This window comes from Dermacentor albipictus, chromosome 1 (assembly GCF_038994185.2).
Source record: "Dermacentor albipictus isolate Rhodes 1998 colony chromosome 1, USDA_Dalb.pri_finalv2, whole genome shotgun sequence".
NCBI lineage: Eukaryota > Metazoa > Arthropoda > Arachnida > Ixodida > Ixodidae > Dermacentor > Dermacentor albipictus.
Genome location: NC_091821.1, coordinates 20,481,622 through 20,499,506, shown reverse-complemented (window position 1 = coordinate 20,499,506; position 17,885 = coordinate 20,481,622). Strand labels below are relative to the sequence as shown.

The 17,885-nt window shown below is 45.3% G+C and overlaps 1 protein-coding gene across 1 annotated transcript in view; it reads right to left on the bottom strand.

Annotated features, from left to right (window-relative positions):
- Positions 1-17,885, bottom strand: part of LOC135909965 (uncharacterized) — a 118,347-nt gene that overhangs the window by 84,339 nt on the left and 16,123 nt on the right. The window contains exons 1-3 of the mRNA XM_070539419.1: positions 8,714-9,418; positions 6,181-6,226; positions 1,899-3,859 (exon numbers count right to left, since the gene is read on the bottom strand). The gene's annotated coding sequence lies outside the window, so the exon portion shown is untranslated. Of the gene's footprint in view, positions 1-1,898; positions 3,860-6,180; positions 6,227-8,713 lie in introns of the transcript that reaches the window.

The following is a 17,885-nucleotide window of genomic DNA, read 5'->3' as shown; positions in this document are numbered from 1 at the left end:
GCGTGTGCCGCGGGCACACGCCATCTTCAAGTCGAAGCTCTGGGTCCGACTGTGCCACACCACCGATGTCCACCGAAACGAACGTCAGCCGAGGCTTAACACTATCACAATGAATCGCAACGGCCGATACCTCCTAAGCTGAAAACAGACGTGCACAACCGATGAAGAATGCCGAGACAAAGACGCTGAGCATGTGAAGGTGGCGAAGGCCCCGATTCGTTGGTTCTTGATTGCAAGCGCAGCTGCAACGCACTTGATTCCCTGTGTTTTGGTGCTTGCCGCGTCATCTCCGCACAACAATAGCAGCTGCACAAGATTTGCAAAGTCTCCGAGATTAGCAACGGACAAGAAGTTTCAGAGGTTACGTAGAACGGAGAGGTGGCAGCCGCCGCTGCCTTCTGCCTGACCCCGCGCCGGTTAGATTTTTTCCGATTTTGCCTTCTCTCGCCGTTTTCTCCATTCCGGAGGCGATGTAGCCTTGTGTGTAGGCAGTAGGCGCGTTTCTCTGGCCGTGTGCCAGGCGAGCGTAGTTCAAATTATCCATGAGGGAACCTTCTCGCATTCGAATTAACGGACTTTTTTATACACAGACTTCCGAGGAGCTTGGCCGGACCAAATCGTACAATTCGAATTATCCATAAATTCGAATTATTGAAGTTCGAATTAACGAGCTTTCACTGTAGCTGCTTGTGGTTGTGTAGTCAGATATGTATGTAAATGTGCAACTTTATTGATTTCATTTAATTAATTCTACGCCTGGTGGGCCTGCTGTGCTGATCGATATCATATGTTAATAAAAAGAGGGAAAGGTGGGTCTGCAAAAAGGTGACACCACACAAGCAAAGCCTCTATCCATGTTTCAAAAATCAATATGACGATACCTCGAGGCCAATTCGGCCTGAGAGAAAGAAGCTGAATTGTCATCCCAACATTAAGACTCTCATTTTCAAACTTGGATTGAGATATTTCTGTCTTGCCAATTGTCTCACTCAAATGGGTCCTGTCTCTCAGATTCACAGCTCATTTAAGAAACAGCGAACATATTCACCGACAGATTCAGATTTCCCAGACCGATTTCAGTCAAGGATGTTTACATACATTAAAAAAAGACACCAAAACATTAGGCTTGTAATAAGGCACCCACACCGGAGGAACTGCCCCACAGGCCATATTATCCAAAGCAGCTAAAGCTCTCTGATGACTGCAGTTCATCCAGTCATGTAACCTGTCTATACATGGTGTGAAGGGCCAAGGTACAACCTGTGGAGACAACTCTAGGCATTTTCATGTCAGATGCTAATGACAGAAAGGAAATGCTAATGTCCACTATGCTGTGTTCCCAGTGAGCAGGCAACGCTGAGGTTGCCATGCAAGTAGTCCAGCTATAGGAGTTTCACTCAGTTTGTTTTACTAGTTACCTTTTATTTTGCGATGCTTCCTATGGAATAACCTATTTCACATCACTACAACATGTGGCCATAAGGTTATTAGTGCACCCATGTGCTTCCAGCATGCATCATACTACGTCTGGTTTCAAGCTTAAGCAAAAACTTTGGGCTGCGGCAACTGGTATCAGAAACGTGCCACTTCATTAGTACAGTGCTAAGGAGGTTCCGATCTATGATGCTTCCCATGTTGCATGAGGCCTAATGTTACATTCAATAATTAGATACCGTACATTTTCTTTTATATGTGACGCACTATGTTTTAGTCGCAAATAGAGCAGCGAGACAACTCACTCTAGCCTTCATAGCATTCACCTGCTATGAGTGAAATGTGCTGTGTTGTGCCAAGAATTCAGTCGAGGTTTGTGCAGGTAGACTAGGTTCACTCCGGAAAACTTAAAATGGCGACAGAAACGCAGTTTGAACAAAACATTATACCTTTCCAAAACTTACGCTAGTGTGCAGAGCTTGCCAGGTGCTGCAGGGATGTCTTGCTGCGCCACCCTGGCCTTCAGCAGCAGGCCAAACTCTGAGGGACTCATTTGGTGCGCATTTGAAGGCCTTTCACCGTGCTGCACAAGGCGGCTGCACACCTCCACCCTCCCTCCAACCATACCGACAATGTAGTCAATCCGAATGACGTCATTTTCTCTGAAAATGCGAAGTGCAGGGACGTGCTCGGGACGTTCACCATTCCAAATGAGCGTCGCTAACCATATGTCGTGTTCTGCTTCGATGGCGTCTATAAAGGCATCTAAATTTTCTAGGACGGCGCTGTCTTTCAACCACTCGCTGAATGTCCTGATCTTCCTTCTGTTGCAATACGTCACTGTGTCTGGAACTAGGACCATGACATTGGGTTGAACAGTAGATACAAGACCCGTAATCTTGGAGTTTGGGAAGAATGAGCCTTTGATACCGGACAGTTTCCTTCGTGCAGAGAACTCCTTAGGGTCAAGCAGAAGCTCAGCGATATCGTTATCGGATAGAAAAGCTTCGTCTCCGCTGTCGTTGGCCTGGGAAAGTTGAGCACTTTGCGCTTTGTTGACACTGGTGGTCCACCACTTGGCATAGCTAGTCGGCTTCGGATTTGGTTGGGCATCAAAGAGAACCTTGTCTGGACGCTAATTACGTCATTCAAACTCTTTTCCGGCTGAAGCAGGGACTTGTCAAAGTTATCAATAGAAAAGTAGGAACACTCTATATTGTCTTCACCGAATATTATAAATGTGTGGCTTGGATTGACAGTTTCCTTCGTGCAGAGAACTCCTTTGTGTCAAGCAGAAGCTCAGCGATATCGTTGTCGGATAGAAAAGCTTCGTCTCAGCTGTCGTTGGCTTGGGAAAGTTGAGAACTATGCGCTTTGTTAACATTGGTGGCCCACCACTTAGCGTAGCTAGTCGGCTTCGGATTTGGTTGGGCATCAAAGAGAACCTTGTCTGGATGCTAAATATGTCATTGAAACTCTTTTCCGGCTGAAGCAGGGACTTGTCAATGTTATCAATAGAAAAGCTTCGTCTCTGCTGTCATTGGCTTGGGAAAGTTGAGCACTATGCGCTTTGTTCACATTGGTGGCCCACCACTTGGCGTAGCTAGTCGGCTTCGGATTTGGTTGGGTATCAAAGAGAACTTTGTCTGGACGCTAAATATGTCATTCAAAGTCTTTTCCAGCTGAAGCAGGGACTTGTCAATGTTATTGTCTTCACCGAATAATATATATGCGTGGCTTGGATTTACGGCTTGGATTGAGCCAGGAAGTCCACTTCCGATGCCATCACTACCTGGTTGGTACGCTGCCTGCTTAGTTGCGAGCTGCTCGTATGTGCCATTTTTCTTTGAAGTTCTATGCGAGTGGCCTGATACTTAGCTCCGTGGCTTGGTGGACATTTTACTGCATCTAATATGACTACATTGCCTAGCTTGAACCCCAACTTTGTTAGGTCATGGTGCCTATTTTTCTTGAAGAATACCTTGTCAAAAGAAACACTAGCTCGAAGTGGACGTAGTAAATCCTCAAAACCATAAATCAACAACTTTGAGACAGTGCCTGTGACATTACAGAGCTCAATGGCAGGTGCGTCAGTCATGTCGAGATGTTTCTTGTCAGCCGGACTATGGCTCTTTGCTCCTCTGTTTCTGGTAGATGCGAGAGGTCGTGTGGATGTGTAAACTCTGTTGTCTGGTCCGACAACAATCTTGCTGGGAAAACGTCTCGCCCCCAACCGTATGGTTTCAGTTCTTGCACCGATACGGCCCCGGATTGATGGTGGAAGTTGTGATAGGATGCCTTGGAGCCTGGAAAAAGGCACGCCTTTGTCGGCTCTCATGGCATCGTTGACATGCTCCAACGTATTGCCCAGCACTGTCATCATCCTGCGTGGACTTAGCAGCTGGCAGGAGGTTTCAGGTGTGCACTGCAGCAGGAAGAATTGTTTACAATCATGCAACCAATGCCAACTAATAAGAATATGCATAGAGATGATCAACTAGGCAGTATATTCCTTAAAATTTCATTACTTTCAGCTGTAGTTATCACAGTCAGAATAATTTATTCAAGGTCGCTGAGCCTTAAAGAGGTACTGAAAGAGCTTGTCTCGTATTTCTTGTTGTTTATTTCTTTTTTTTTGCCTTACTAGTAGTTAGTGGCCACAATTGTAGTATATCAGGCATAAATTTTTCAGATTTAAAAGAAAGCATAAATTACACAAACTTTTAATGCATATAACTTAAAGTGCAAGCTAAATGGAACACTGCTTCTCGGCATAGACTGTGTTTACGACGGTTCCTTCCCATACGAAAATGAGGGAATGTGGCCAAGTGATCACACTCATTTACAGGCGGGTGTGGAGATCAAAGCAGCAATTGATCACCTCATCAAAAGCGCTATATGATAATAGAGGAGCTAAAGGAGGAGCTAATAGAGGAGACAAGGTCACGGTGTGTTCTGGGACAAGCTACAGCAGATGACCGGCCCATGCTCACCGTGTCGTATTTGGAGAAGCGCAGAGTAAAAGCAGAAACAATGACAAATGCGCTGCTCATCCAGCTTTCGGTGACACAGTCACTGTGTGACTCGCAACAATTGTATACCAGGCTGACCGATAAATGCGTCAGCAGCATGTGACCCTCTTCCTCTTCTTATTTTTGTGACCATGCAAAAAAACCCTTATAACTGCCCCTTACACCTAGAAGCCAAGCTGCATATGGCGACTGCTAGGATGGATAGTTACATAGGGTGGATGATGACAATCCTGTGTCAAATAAACTTGGATGACTGACTGATTGATCTTTGTGTCTCATCATTCATATGCTCTAGGTTTTTTTCTTTTCACCTGCATTAGGCGCATGTATTGAACTGGTTGCATCAGAAAAGTACATAGTTAACTAAGGATTTGTCATACGCGGAAGGAAATCTAGCACCTTCCTCTTGCTACGTGGCGAGAAATTATCGAATAAAGCAATAAAATACCACTGTTATAAAGTTTAAGAAGGCCAATTATAGTGCTTCGAACAGATTTTTCATTAATTTCTTTTTATCATTACAAGTTTGAAAACGATTGAAAGCAAAATGCAGAGCGTAGTAGCCGCAATTTATTGTAATATTAAAGGAGGGCCAAAGGTGGAATGAAAATGCCGGAGACATAGCAACTACCTCACTTTTCTGTGAATACCTCAGGTGTGTGGCGACTACGAAAAAAATGCAGTGCAATGAAATGGAAAGGCAAGTTAAGATAGTAGCAATATTGTAAAAAAAGAAAGGGAAATAACTACATAGACAGTACAAAAACGTAATAAACAATGAAAATAGTAAAAATATTTTAGATTATTGCCGGCTTGAAAAAAAGCAGAAAAAAATGTATGTGTATGGTATTTCTCGCAATAGGAAAGTATACAGGATGCCACATTTTTAAATTAGACAACAGTTTTAGAAACCACCTGTGGCAAAAGCATACTTCTAGTTATTGAGCTGCGTTACTTGAGGTGAACATTACTGGCACGAAACACTGAGATGCACAAATGACCAATTACAAACCGTCACTAGTTTTGAACGAATTAGATTACGGCAAATTGCAATTTACGATTGGTAGCACGATTGCAAGGCATATCCGCTAGGAAATAATTCTGAGGATGTGGCACTGGTTTAGATACACGTGCCATCGCACTTGCAGTAAAAATGCACTGCTGTCCCACTTACCTCGAAGAAAATGCCACTTATGCATTGAAGCACAAAAATAAATGGGACACTCATGTATTTCGCTGCATATTTTGGGAAATTTATATCTCGACACTGGCCGAAAATTTGTTCCTAGTGGATGCGCTTTGCAAACACTCACTAGCTACAATTCCTAAATTGAAATACGTGTCCTGAAGTAATTAGATAAAAACCTAATTAGTGAAATTTGCTTAACTGATCATTCATTTTGATTTCTCGTGCAAGTAATTTTTCAGAGAAAGTAATTTTTCTAAGTACTCTATCTGAAGGAATAGTATTACGTTATCTGCCACAGTTGATTGGTAAAAATTCTGTACATCATAAAAAACATGTACCCGGTAGTCTGTACCAGCAATTCAACGTGCAACATAAAAAGTTCACCAGCATTCAATCTGTCCAAAGTACCATATATTTACTTCATTTTAAAGCACACTTTTTTCAGAAAAATTAGCAAGAAAGTGTGCGTTCAAATCTAGCACAAGCAAAAACTGCAATGCGTAATGTCCAAATCTCAAATCTTACCTCAAACAGTGTTAAGCCCACGTCGAACAGCCTTGAGAAAAGGTGCCTGTGGCAAAGATGAAATAAAATTTATTTATTTTCTTGAGTGCAAACAAATCACAATAATTCTCTCTTACCATGAAAATATATTGTGAGGGAACAATATAAGGGTATTACAGTTTGTGCTTTCTTTAGCATATGAAAATCTGTGTGCCCATTACAATCAAGAGCACAAGGCATATTGAGCGTCAGTCTGAAAACTTAAGGTGCACATCACAATCGAAGGCTCGTTACAATCAAGTAAATATGGTAATTTTTCTCTACACTATAGGTACTTAGGGCACTGCAATGATAAATAAATCCATTTAACACACAGCCATATACACACATACGGGAGCCAAAGAGAAGAGAAATACGAGACACTCATAAACTTCTGCTACAAATTGGGGTATGTCTGAAGAAAGTGCACCAAAGGTCAATTGCACGGCAATTTTTTGCAACACGGTGCCTTCAACGCGATATGGCGTTAAAACGGCACCTAGATTTCTATCGGCTAAGACGCCACATCACGAGCGCACCCCGGCGGAGCAGAGCGGGCAAGGGAACACCTGCTCGCGCATTAGCGCGCCAGGTGTTGCGTCAGGTGAGAGGGCGCCGCCGCGACATCATGTCACTCTCGCTTTCGGAAGCCTTTGTTATCTGCGTGTTCATTCGTCGTGCAGCCTATTCGCAGCTTTCATGGCCTATAGGGGGCACCATTTTAAATCCAACATGGCTGTCCGAAAGATTAAGAACAAGAGCAGTCGTTGCAGTGCTGCGGTCGTCTTGCTCAGTGACATGTTTCGCGTAGTCGAGTTCAAATGTCTCCTCAGTTTACATGCCCGCAGTCGTCAGCCTGCGTAATGGCTCAAATCGGGCGAGCAGAACGCAGCATTCGAAGCCTACTGGACGGCGAGAAGTCCTAAACGCTGGTCATCTCGTGTGCATGTCAACGTCCGTGACTGTTGAAGGCCTTTGCATGCAAACTTCGCGGCTTCGAAGCAAACCACACCAGCTGTGGTTTCAGTTTTACCGCGACAGTGTTATAAAGACAAGTGACCGTGCTTTCTCTTTGCTATTCTACTGATTCAACCGCTTTGAACTGGTACCATGACCTTTTATACGATGTGGTGCTTCCTGCAAATTCTCACTTAGACCGCTTGAATAAACAACCGTGTCGAGAAAAAAAATCTTCGTGCTGTTGCGCCATCCAAGTTCTTTACGTCGACGGCATGAAAAGCAGGAATAGAATTACGTTATCTGCCACAGTTGATTAGTAAAAATTCTGTACATCATAAAAAACATGTACCCGGTAGTCTATACCAGGAATTGTTGGACTAGGACTTGTTACCTTATAAGTGCAGTCATGAGTAAAGCGACTCAATACGCTCGCTTGACCGCCAGGAGTTCATAACTTGAAAGACAGCTCAGCGGCGTTCAATTGGACATGAATGCTTTCGCATTCACATCTCCGTCTGAAGTGCTTGGGTGGCCCCGATGGGATTTGTTTTCTTTTTTATTTCTCCAGAAGATATCATCTAAATTTTAAGTGACTGGTAACGCCAGAAGACGACAACGATGAAGTGCGCTCTTGCTTTTGAAAGGCGAACGACTATCGCAATAAAAAAAATAAAGAAAAGAAAAAAAAGTGTGCTTTTGGCACTCCTCAACTACTTACTATCTGTTAATATTTTCCTGCTTCCTGGAGTTTGATATATCGTCGGCAGTTAACCACGGCTGTAGAGACGCGCAACAGATACATAGATTCGATAAGTTTTGCGTCTGTTTAAATTTCACCTCAGTCACATATGCGGCACTTTCGAGCGCGTTCGAATTTCTCGATAGCAATGGCTCGAGTTTGCGAGGAGGACATATCGAGACAGATATGGAATACCGATCGTGCTCGATCGCGATGGCGCACAATCCAGCATCAAGAAAGAGAGAATAGGGAAAGAAGCTCTTGAGATCGTGCTCAAAACCGCGTACGCCATCTTTAGAAACGCGTTCCAGTGCAAAGCTATCCAGGTAATGTTGGGATTTTTCTTTTTTCAAAACGCGGTGACGATTTAGTGCCAGCTAGGCGTCTTGGAATGCCTAATAAAACACTTCCGAGCACTCATGCGACGTACAATAGCAACTAAAACGTCTCGCAGACAGTTTACGCCTTAAAGTGCGCGTGCATGGACAGCGCACGCACACTAAGACCACGACGTCAGAAACGCCACGAAACCACGAATTCCCGAGGAGATTAGATTTACGTGCGTTCGCGAACAGTTATACTCACTGAATGACGCCATCTAGATATGTAAATATAAGGCAAGGGCGATCACCTGGACGATACTTCAGCGTGGCACCGGCGATAGAACACAGAAGGAACACATCATCAAAACTGCCATTACTTCCATAAAATCAAGTTTGGCGCTAATACCAGAACTTCCCAGATGAATTTCATGGAGCGGGGTAGAGCTGCACCATTGTAAGTACGACAGTCGTGTGAAATAAAAGAGCAGCTTACCAAGATATTAATGATCCTCGATGGTGGACACAGTGGACACAGCTCTGAAGTGGCGTTCGAACACCAGCAGGGCTAATGCGGCACGGAATGCGTGGGCCCCGGCTCGGTGGAAGCGCGTGCGTCCGTGCGCGTGCATGTTGCGAAGCGACAATGCCGATTGGTTCATTGCGGCGCGTACAGAGGTTTCGGTTTTAAAACCTGAGACTTTTCGTTTTAATGCGTGGCATCGGTTTTCTAAGAAAAAAAAAAAGCGGTCTTTTGGCGGAGACTACAGGCAAATACGAAGACACTAACGCTTGTCTAGACTCCTAAAAAAGTTTGCACTCTGTGGGGCTGATCTTGTCTCACAACGATAAACGTCATCTCTCTTTGTTGCGTTTACTTCCTTGAAAACGCTGCGCTCGCTACTTTCCTGTCGAGAATGCTACGTTACGATGATAACCACGCGCTAAACTTGAACACGAAGAAAGTACAAACAAAGGCCCTGCAGGGCGCCATATGTATTTAGAATGTTTCTTCGTTCTTCCTTATTTTTCTTTTGCAACAAAGAAGGAGAAAAGGTCCTTTGAGTCATTCAGGAATTGGGCGATACATGCCCGCCTAGGCGTCGGCGATGAGCCCTTGAGCTCTGGCGGCTTCCTCGGCCCACTTGGCGGCCCAGAGTTGGTCTTCGAGGGCAGAGCTGAGCATCTCTCAACGCGTGTGGTATGAGGCTGCGCCACCGACGCCCCCCCCCTACACCCCCCGATCTTTCCAATGCTATTCACAGCGTGTTTACAGGAGGCATTCAGAGACCTGGATATGGATGAATTGGGGATAAGAGTTAATGGAGAATACTTTGGTAACTTGCGATTCGCTGATGATATTGCCTTGCTTAGTAACTCAGAGTACCAATGGGTCTCTTGCATTGCCCAGGGATGCTGCAAATGGATGGATGGATGGATGGATGGAAGGTAGGAGCGTCCCCTTTGAAACGCGATGATGGCAGTTGCCAACATCCTCAGATTTTTATTTTGCCTTTTATTTTTATTTTTATCTTTGTTGTGTGTTATTGAATTTCTCGATTTTCTTTAAATACGTCTTCCTACCCTTTCAACCTTATGTCACCTCTGTGCTTTTGAGCCACCAATCCTCCAATCACCTTTTGCTAATTTACACCGCATATTTATTTACATGAGTATTATTATCTCTGAACCCTAGGGCCTCAGGAAGGGTGACTGTGGCCGCATCGACATCGGGCTTGATACCATCACATTTTAGTATGAGGTGTTCCATTGTGTCTACATATTTACCACACACAGTACATACGTCTTCTTCTTCGTTAAATTTCCTTTTATAGCTCCGCGTTCTAAGATCCTGATCTAGCTTAAAAGAGTAGGGCCCTGCCTCTTGAGTGATCATAAAACGCTTCCTTCCCGATCTGCTGTTTCCAGTATCGATATAGTTCCACACAATGCTTCTTTTCCATTGAATTTATCCAATTTTTGCCTTCCGGGTGTTTAACCTGTCGTTTACATATCAAAACATTTCTTTAAAAGAAAAAAGAAAAATGCAGAAAGCGAGTGGGCGGAGGCCCTAGTCCAGGGCCCCACTGGCTTGAGCGGTCCGCCGTGCTTGGTCGAGGAGCGCTCGTTGCATCTCCCGATCCTCGCTGGCGAGCCAAGTCTCCCACTGCTCCCTTCCGGAAAGTTTGCCGGTTATTTTTGGTGTATTAATATTGGGTGGCCTGTTGTGGCAGTCCCACGTAATGTGGGCGAGAGTTTGCCTGCCTCCGCACCAAGGACGTCGTTTAATGCTCTGTCTTTCTTCGTCATCGTGTCTGGCATACTAACTGGTTAGCTTCCTAGTTCTTTTCCGCCTTTTTGAGTCAACGCTCTTTCTGTATAGGTATTTAAATACCTTAGCTGCCCACCTGTTATCGTCCAATTTCCTCAGACGTTTTTCGCATAGGATTTTACTCTGAGCTTCCCGTGCTTCGAACGATGCCCAGCCCATATCTCCCTGTTTTGCTTCTTTTGTGGTTTTCCCGCGGGCACCTAGTTCTAACCTTCCCACAGATCTCCGATGTACTTCTAGTCTCGACTGAACCTCTGCCCTTAAACGCAGGACCGCATTCCCGAAAGTGAGCCCCGGCACCATTACTCCCTTCCAAATACATCTCAGTACCTCATACCTGTTGTACCCCCACAATGCCCTATGTTTCATTATCCCGGCATCTCTTCGCCCTTTTGCTACGAGAGACTGTTCGTGCTTTTGTGTGTACATCTGCCCTTTGTTTATCCACACCCTGAAATATTTGTATTCGGCCACTCGGGGTATTTCATGGTCTTATATTGTAAGCTCCTGATCAGTTGTATCGTTGAAAAACATCCAACCGGACTTAGCTGCACTAAAACTGAAACCTAAACTGTCTCCTTCGTCTCCACAGTAATTAACCAGAGTTTGCAAATCTTCCTGGCTATCTGCTAACAGTACAATATCGTCCGCATATATTAAACCCGGTAGTCATTGCTCAACAATCTTTTCGCCTAATCTGTACGACAGATTATACCCTAGATTGCTTCGTTGTAATTTTCTTTCCATGCTTATCATATAAAGCATGAACAGCAGCGGTGATAGAGAACAACCTTGCCTTAATCCTTTGTGAACCTCGACAGTTGTCGTACTCTTAATTCCTTCCCATGTTATTGCAACAATATTTTCTCGATATATTTCCTGTAGGAAATCAATTACCTCATGACCGATACCTTCAGCTCGAAGATGTTCTACAGGAGTTCCCTGTTCACGTTGTCGTATGCACCACTTATGTCCAGGAAGGCTAAATACAGAGGTCTATTTTCCGCCTTAGCTATTTCTATGCACTGGGTAAGCACGAACAGGCTATCATCTAAGCGCCTACCACTTCTGAACACGTTCTGAAGTTCTCCGAGTATTCTATTACTTTCTACCCATGACTGCATTTTTAATTTCACCGCCTGCATCGCCAGCCTATATATAACTGATGTTGTCGTAATAGGTCGGAAGGATTTTATGTTCTTCTTATCACCTTTCCCTTTATAAATCAAATTCATTTTACTCTGTTTCCAGCTGTGCGGAATTTGCTTATTAGTTGTGACTGCCTCCAATGCTTTTATCAGCGTTTCCTTGCTTCTTGGGCCAAGTTCATTAATTAACTTGATTGGAATTTCGTCTATCCCCGCCGACGTGCATTTTGGAACATTTGCTTCCGCCTTTTTCCAGTTAAGACTGCTCAGTTCTAAGCTGTTTTATATTATGCTCTTCTGTGTTGCTCCCTCATTTGGGGCGATTTCGCTATCGTCTTTCCTAAATGGCTCTGCTATAACTGAACCAATGTAGTTCACAGCTTCGTCTCCCTCTAAACAATTTCCTTCGGCATCGTGAATCTGTTCCTGGTTTCTGCGATTCGCTTTACCCAGCCAGCTTATATGGTTCCAGAATTTTCTTGACCCCCCTTTAGTTGCCTCGCGAACTTCAGCCAGCCAGCGATCAGAGGACTGCTTTATTTTAGCCTGGAAGAGGACCTGCACTTGTTTCTTTTGTTGATAATATTCCCATTTTTGGCCTATTTCCTCTGCAGATAACTGCGCCCTCTTTGCTTCTCTGTGTTCCCGAGATGCCCACCGTCATTCTTCGATGGCAGCGATGGCAGCACACGACGCAGAAGTAACGACGGTGACGCTTTTTCGAGGCTGAGCTAGATCGCCGATTCCTTCTGCTTCGAGCATTACATACATCCCACGGCACACGAAGAGTCCGTTTTCGTTAAACTATGAGGTTGTATAGGCTGCGGCGAGCTCGCAGCGTGGTCGGCGTGGTCAGTGAGAAGGGACAAGCCTTTTCGCACTCGCAACAGGGCAGTAAAAAGCGCGCATCGTCGCAAAGCTCGGGCTAGAAACGTGCTTCTAACAGCCAGGGCTCAGTACTACCCAAGATGGTACTACCCAGATAACGTTTTGCGCGCCGCCACCAGGCGCCGCTACTATACCTCAAGCTCCAGCGCAAGACGCCCATATTGGAATGCATGCTCACTGACTTGGAGAGGCAAAGCCAGAAGGGTGGGTCTAAAAATTAATCTAAAGAAAACTAAAGTAATGTTTAACAGCCTCGGAAGAGAACAGCAGTTTACGATAGGTAGCGAGGCATTGGAAGTGGTAAGGGAATACATCTACTTAAGACAGGTAGTCACCGCGGATCCGGATCATGAGACTGAAATAATCAGAAGAATAACAATGGGCTGGGGTGCGTTTGGGAGGCATTCTCAGATCATGAACAGCAGGTTGCCCTTATACCTCAAAAGAAAAGTGTGTAACAGCTGTGTCTTACCAGTACTCACCTACGGGGCAGAAACCTAGAGGCTTACGAAAAGCGTTCAACTTAAATTGAGGACGACGCAACAAGCTATGGAAAAAAGAATGATGGTTGTAACGTTAATGGATAAGAAAAGAGCAGATTGGGTGAAGGAACAAACGCGAGTTAATGACATCTTAGTTGAAATCAAGAAAAAGAAATGCACATGGTCAGGACATCTAATGGGGAGGGAAGATAACCGATGATCATTAAGGGTTACGGACTGGATTCCAAGAGAAGGGAAGCGTAGCAGGGGGCGGCAGAAAGTTAGGTGGGCGGATGAGATTAAGAAGTTTGCAGGGAGAACATGGCCACAATTAGCACATGACCGGGGTAGTTGGAGAAGTATGAGAGAGGGTGTTGCCCCGCAGTGGGCGTAGCCAGGCTGATGACGATGACGACAGTGTTGGTTGCGAGCGCCACATGTGACAGGCGGAACCACAGGGCATTACCTCGTGTGGCTTCCGAAATCTTCATCAGGCGTTAGCCTTAATAAGGCCATTGACCTTAATCATAGCTCAGCGCACGTTTCCAGGCATTACAGGCGACAGCTATTCTAGAGCCAGACAATCAGCCTTTAAAATGTGCACCCGAAGGATTGTACCGACCGCGGTTTCACCGCGGTACCTGCTACGTAAACACCCTGCGGTGGGTCACGAGCCGTTGGCACCGCGCGCATGTCACCCATGATTATAGTGTCGATGGCGATCGCCACCACACGATGCTTGTTCACAACTGAGGGCAGGCCCATTGCTCTGAGAGCTCGAGCCATGCCGCAGGCATCTAGTAAAGGAGGCAATATGGTAGATCTAAATCAAGCCAATGCCAAGTGTTGATGAATTTATGCTTCTGTTTTTTAGTGCTTTCTCAATCTGACAAATATTGTAAACTTAATTTAAATTGACTAATTCTTTTCCATTTTACTAGTTTTCACACTTCAGTCAGTTTAGTGCGATTACTGGTATTAAAGATTTGTGCTGTCATTTCTGAGGTCCTCTGTTGCTTGCCAGAGCTTGCCCTTTCCATGACTTGGTGCCTTACCCCCAACTTCAACCGATGCCTCTGAAATTATTTTCGTTAGGGTCTTATTCTTTACCTCTATGTTAACATATTCCTGTTCTGAACCCTCATATTTGTTTAGCACTGGCCTGAATTTTCTCGTTTTCTTAGCTCCTAACAGGTCGGCCTGTTTTCATATTTTTCCCTCCTTTCTACCAATCGAGGACAACCCTACACCTTACTACGATCACTGCCCTTTACACAATCCAACACCTCTACATCCTGCGCAATGTTTCAGTTCAGTAATAAAGATTCAGTGTATTTCTTATTTCCTCATTCTATCCGTTTTATCATGTGAATGCACTTGCTTCTTGAATGTATGTTCCGAATTCAATTTATTGCAAATTAATACATAGCCAAACTGATGTATATTTTGTGAAATGCTACCGTGCTTGACCTTGTTTTGACCACCTGCGCTGGATTTACTTATATTGCTAAACTTGCTCCCACATATAAACCTACTCACAAATCACTAGTAGCACTAGCATCTAACCTGTCACTCTCCTTTCCGAAAACCAGCATGGCTTTCAAAACTTTTTCCATTGTCACGCAGCTTTTCAATTTACGCATGACAGCTTCTGCTCTGAATAACTGCGATCAAATGGACGACATTTTATTATTTGAAAGCATTTGACTTGCTCTGCCATAAAAATTTTGTGTAAACTGTGTTCATGCAATATTCAGTGGGACTGAATGACTAGTCTAGATCACCGACTACTTACAATTAGGATCTCAATTTGTCACGTTTAATTGGATGCAGTCTTCATCAGTCACAGTCGCATCAGGTGTGCCTCATGGGTCGGTGCTTGGACCTCTGTTATTTGTAATCTACATTAACGATGTAGTAACTTATCAGTAACAGAGCCCTCGAGCTGTGTCTAGACTCTGATGACTGCGTGCTATACTGCAATGCTACCAACGCTACTGATCAACACAACTAAATGTTTTTTCATTGCGCTGTGAATAAAGTAACATTTTAATTTGCCACATATGGGACAAATTAAAATTAATTTCACTAAAATAGTCGCAATGACCTTTCGTAACAAGAAGCCAACGCTACATTTTTAGAGTGCTAAGGGTAGTTACCTGTCCCACGTTAATGACTTCAAATACCTGGGTGTTACTTTTTCCACATAACTTAAAATGACAAGCACGTAATAAGAAAGAAGCAATGGCTCTCATATTGACATTAAACCAATTTCTTTCTTTTCCTTAGGTTTCCTTAGGTTTCCTTTCTTTTCCTTAGGAACAGCCGCCTTGACTGCAGGTGTGTCACCCAAGTCACCAAGGAAGCATTTGAGGGAAAGCCAGAGGCAATGAAAACAGTCACTTCTCCATGTAAACGATACTCTTTCTCTCAGATGACTCCTACACGTCCCCATGTCAGCGCACCTGCAAAAACTCCACCAACACAGATGCCGCAGAGGAATGTGCAGGTCAGAGGCAAGCAGCAATGGCACTGGTGTTGACATTCACGCAATTTCTTTTCCTTACGCTTAAGCAGCCAGCACACCTCGAACAGCCACCTTGACTGCGGGTGTCGGCAGATTCCTGGTTGTACATATCGCAAGCTTAATCCAGTGTGCATTACAGAGACAAGGACGCTCCCGGTCCGGGACTCAAACCCGGGACCACAACCTTTCCGGACGGCTTTTTGACACGGACGTCACCTAAGGCTATCTTCGTCTTCTTGGCGGCTCTCCTTTTGTCCGAATAGTGCTTGCTGCTCTGCTGTTGACGCTGAACCCTTTGACGAAGTCGCGCCAACTCCTTGGCTGGGTCTTCCGCAAATGCTAGAGCTGAGAAACCCACGACATCCAGCCTCGTTTGGGGCATTCTACCATGCAGAAGAACAGCTGGGGCGACCCCAGTGGTGGTGTGCGGAGTTGGTGATGGTGATGTGCTGACGGACTCATCTGTCTCCAGGCAAATGTGGCAGTTCTTTACTGCCATTTCCACTTGCTTATCCATTTGTGGCCGCCAGAACCGCTCACCACCGTGCGCGTGATACCCGGATGTGTCTTGTGCGCGATGATCTGAGCCGTGAGAGAGGACGGAACAACGAGGTGCTCTGCATGCAGCAGCAGGTTATCGACAATAGAAAGCTCTTCGCGAATGGGGGAGAATGTTTTCGCCTCTTCTAGTATGGACTTCTTTGGCGGCCAGGAATTCAGCACGAATGACTTGATGGTCTCCAGGCAACTGTCGTCGAGGGCGGCCTGCCTGAACTTCTCCTTTGTCACGTAGGCTGGCTCAATGAACGAGACAATTTCTTCCTACTTAACAATCTCTGCCTCCGAGGTAGGTGCTGGCAGCCGAGAAAGTGCACCTACTGCAGTGTTTGTGGACCCCTTGCGGTATTTAAGAGTGAAATTGTAGCAAAGCAGTCGTGCACTCCAGCGTGCAATTCGCAGTGGGCGTCTTCCATGTCCTTGTGACGACAGCAAGGACACCAGTGCCTGGTGGTCTGTTCGAATTGTGAAATGGCGACCCCAAAGGTACGTGTGCCATTGCTCACATGCCCAAATACATGCAAGAGCTTCTTGTACACAGACTGAATATTTTCTCTCCGCAGGCGACAGTGTACGATATGCGAAAGTGACTGTGCAGAGCTCCTGGCCACTTTGTTGCTGCAGGACTGCTCCCAGCCCACAGTCGGACGCGTCGGTCAACACAATAGCTGGAACTGGTGGATCAAACATATGGAAGGACTGTACTCGACGAAAGCATTTCCTTGACCCTCCTGAAACTGCCGTCTGCTTGAGTTGACCAGACGAACGGCTCATTTTTACGAAGTAAGACTCTCATAGGCTCAACCACTTGTGCCAAGTGTGGAACAAACTTGGAGTAATATTCTACGAGACCCAGGAATGAACGAAGGGTACCAACATCAGTTGGCACTGGTGTCTTAACTATGGTGTCTACCTTCTCTGGATGTGGCGAAATACAACGTGCGGTGACCTTGTGACCTAGAAACGCAAGCTCTGGAACATTGAAGAGGCATTTGCTGTTCAGTTTCAGACCTGCCTTCTTGATCTTTTGCAGCACGGTCTTCAAGTTTGAAAGGTGTTCTTCTGAGGTCTTGCCAAAAATGATGACATTATCAATGTAGAACAACACACCAGGGCAGCGGTCAAGGATTGTCGCCATCATCTGAAATGCCGCTGGGGCAGAAACCAACCAAAACCAAAATTTTCCGTTTTAAAAAACGGAAAAGGCCATCATGAATGATGAAAGCTGTCAGATCCCTGCTGTCAGGGTGCAAGAGAACCTCATGGTAAGAGGAAGTCAAGTTTTGAGAAGTGTGTAGCGCCTACCAAAGCGTGAAGCAGCTCCTCCGTGGGGGGCAACAGGAAACTGTCTGGAACAATAGCTTAGTTCGGCTCTCGAAGGTCTACACACATCTTGATGCTACCATGTTTCTTGTTGACAACAACAATGTGGGACACCCATTCAAAAGCATCGATGTGTTCAATGATGTCAAGGCTCAGCAACCTCTGAACCTTATTTGATACTGGTGACCGGAGAGAATATGGCAGACGAGAAAACTTCGAAGTTGCAGGCTGCGCGCCATGCTGCGTCTTGATGCGATGCGTGAACCCCTTAGCAAGACCTAACTCGGGACTGAAAAGTGACCTGAGCTCATGTGCTAAGGCTGGCGGAAGATCTTTGTCACGGGGCTGCGTACTTGACGGTGTGGAAACGGAACAGGATAGCGGGTCAACGATAGTCGGCAGCGGAGCAA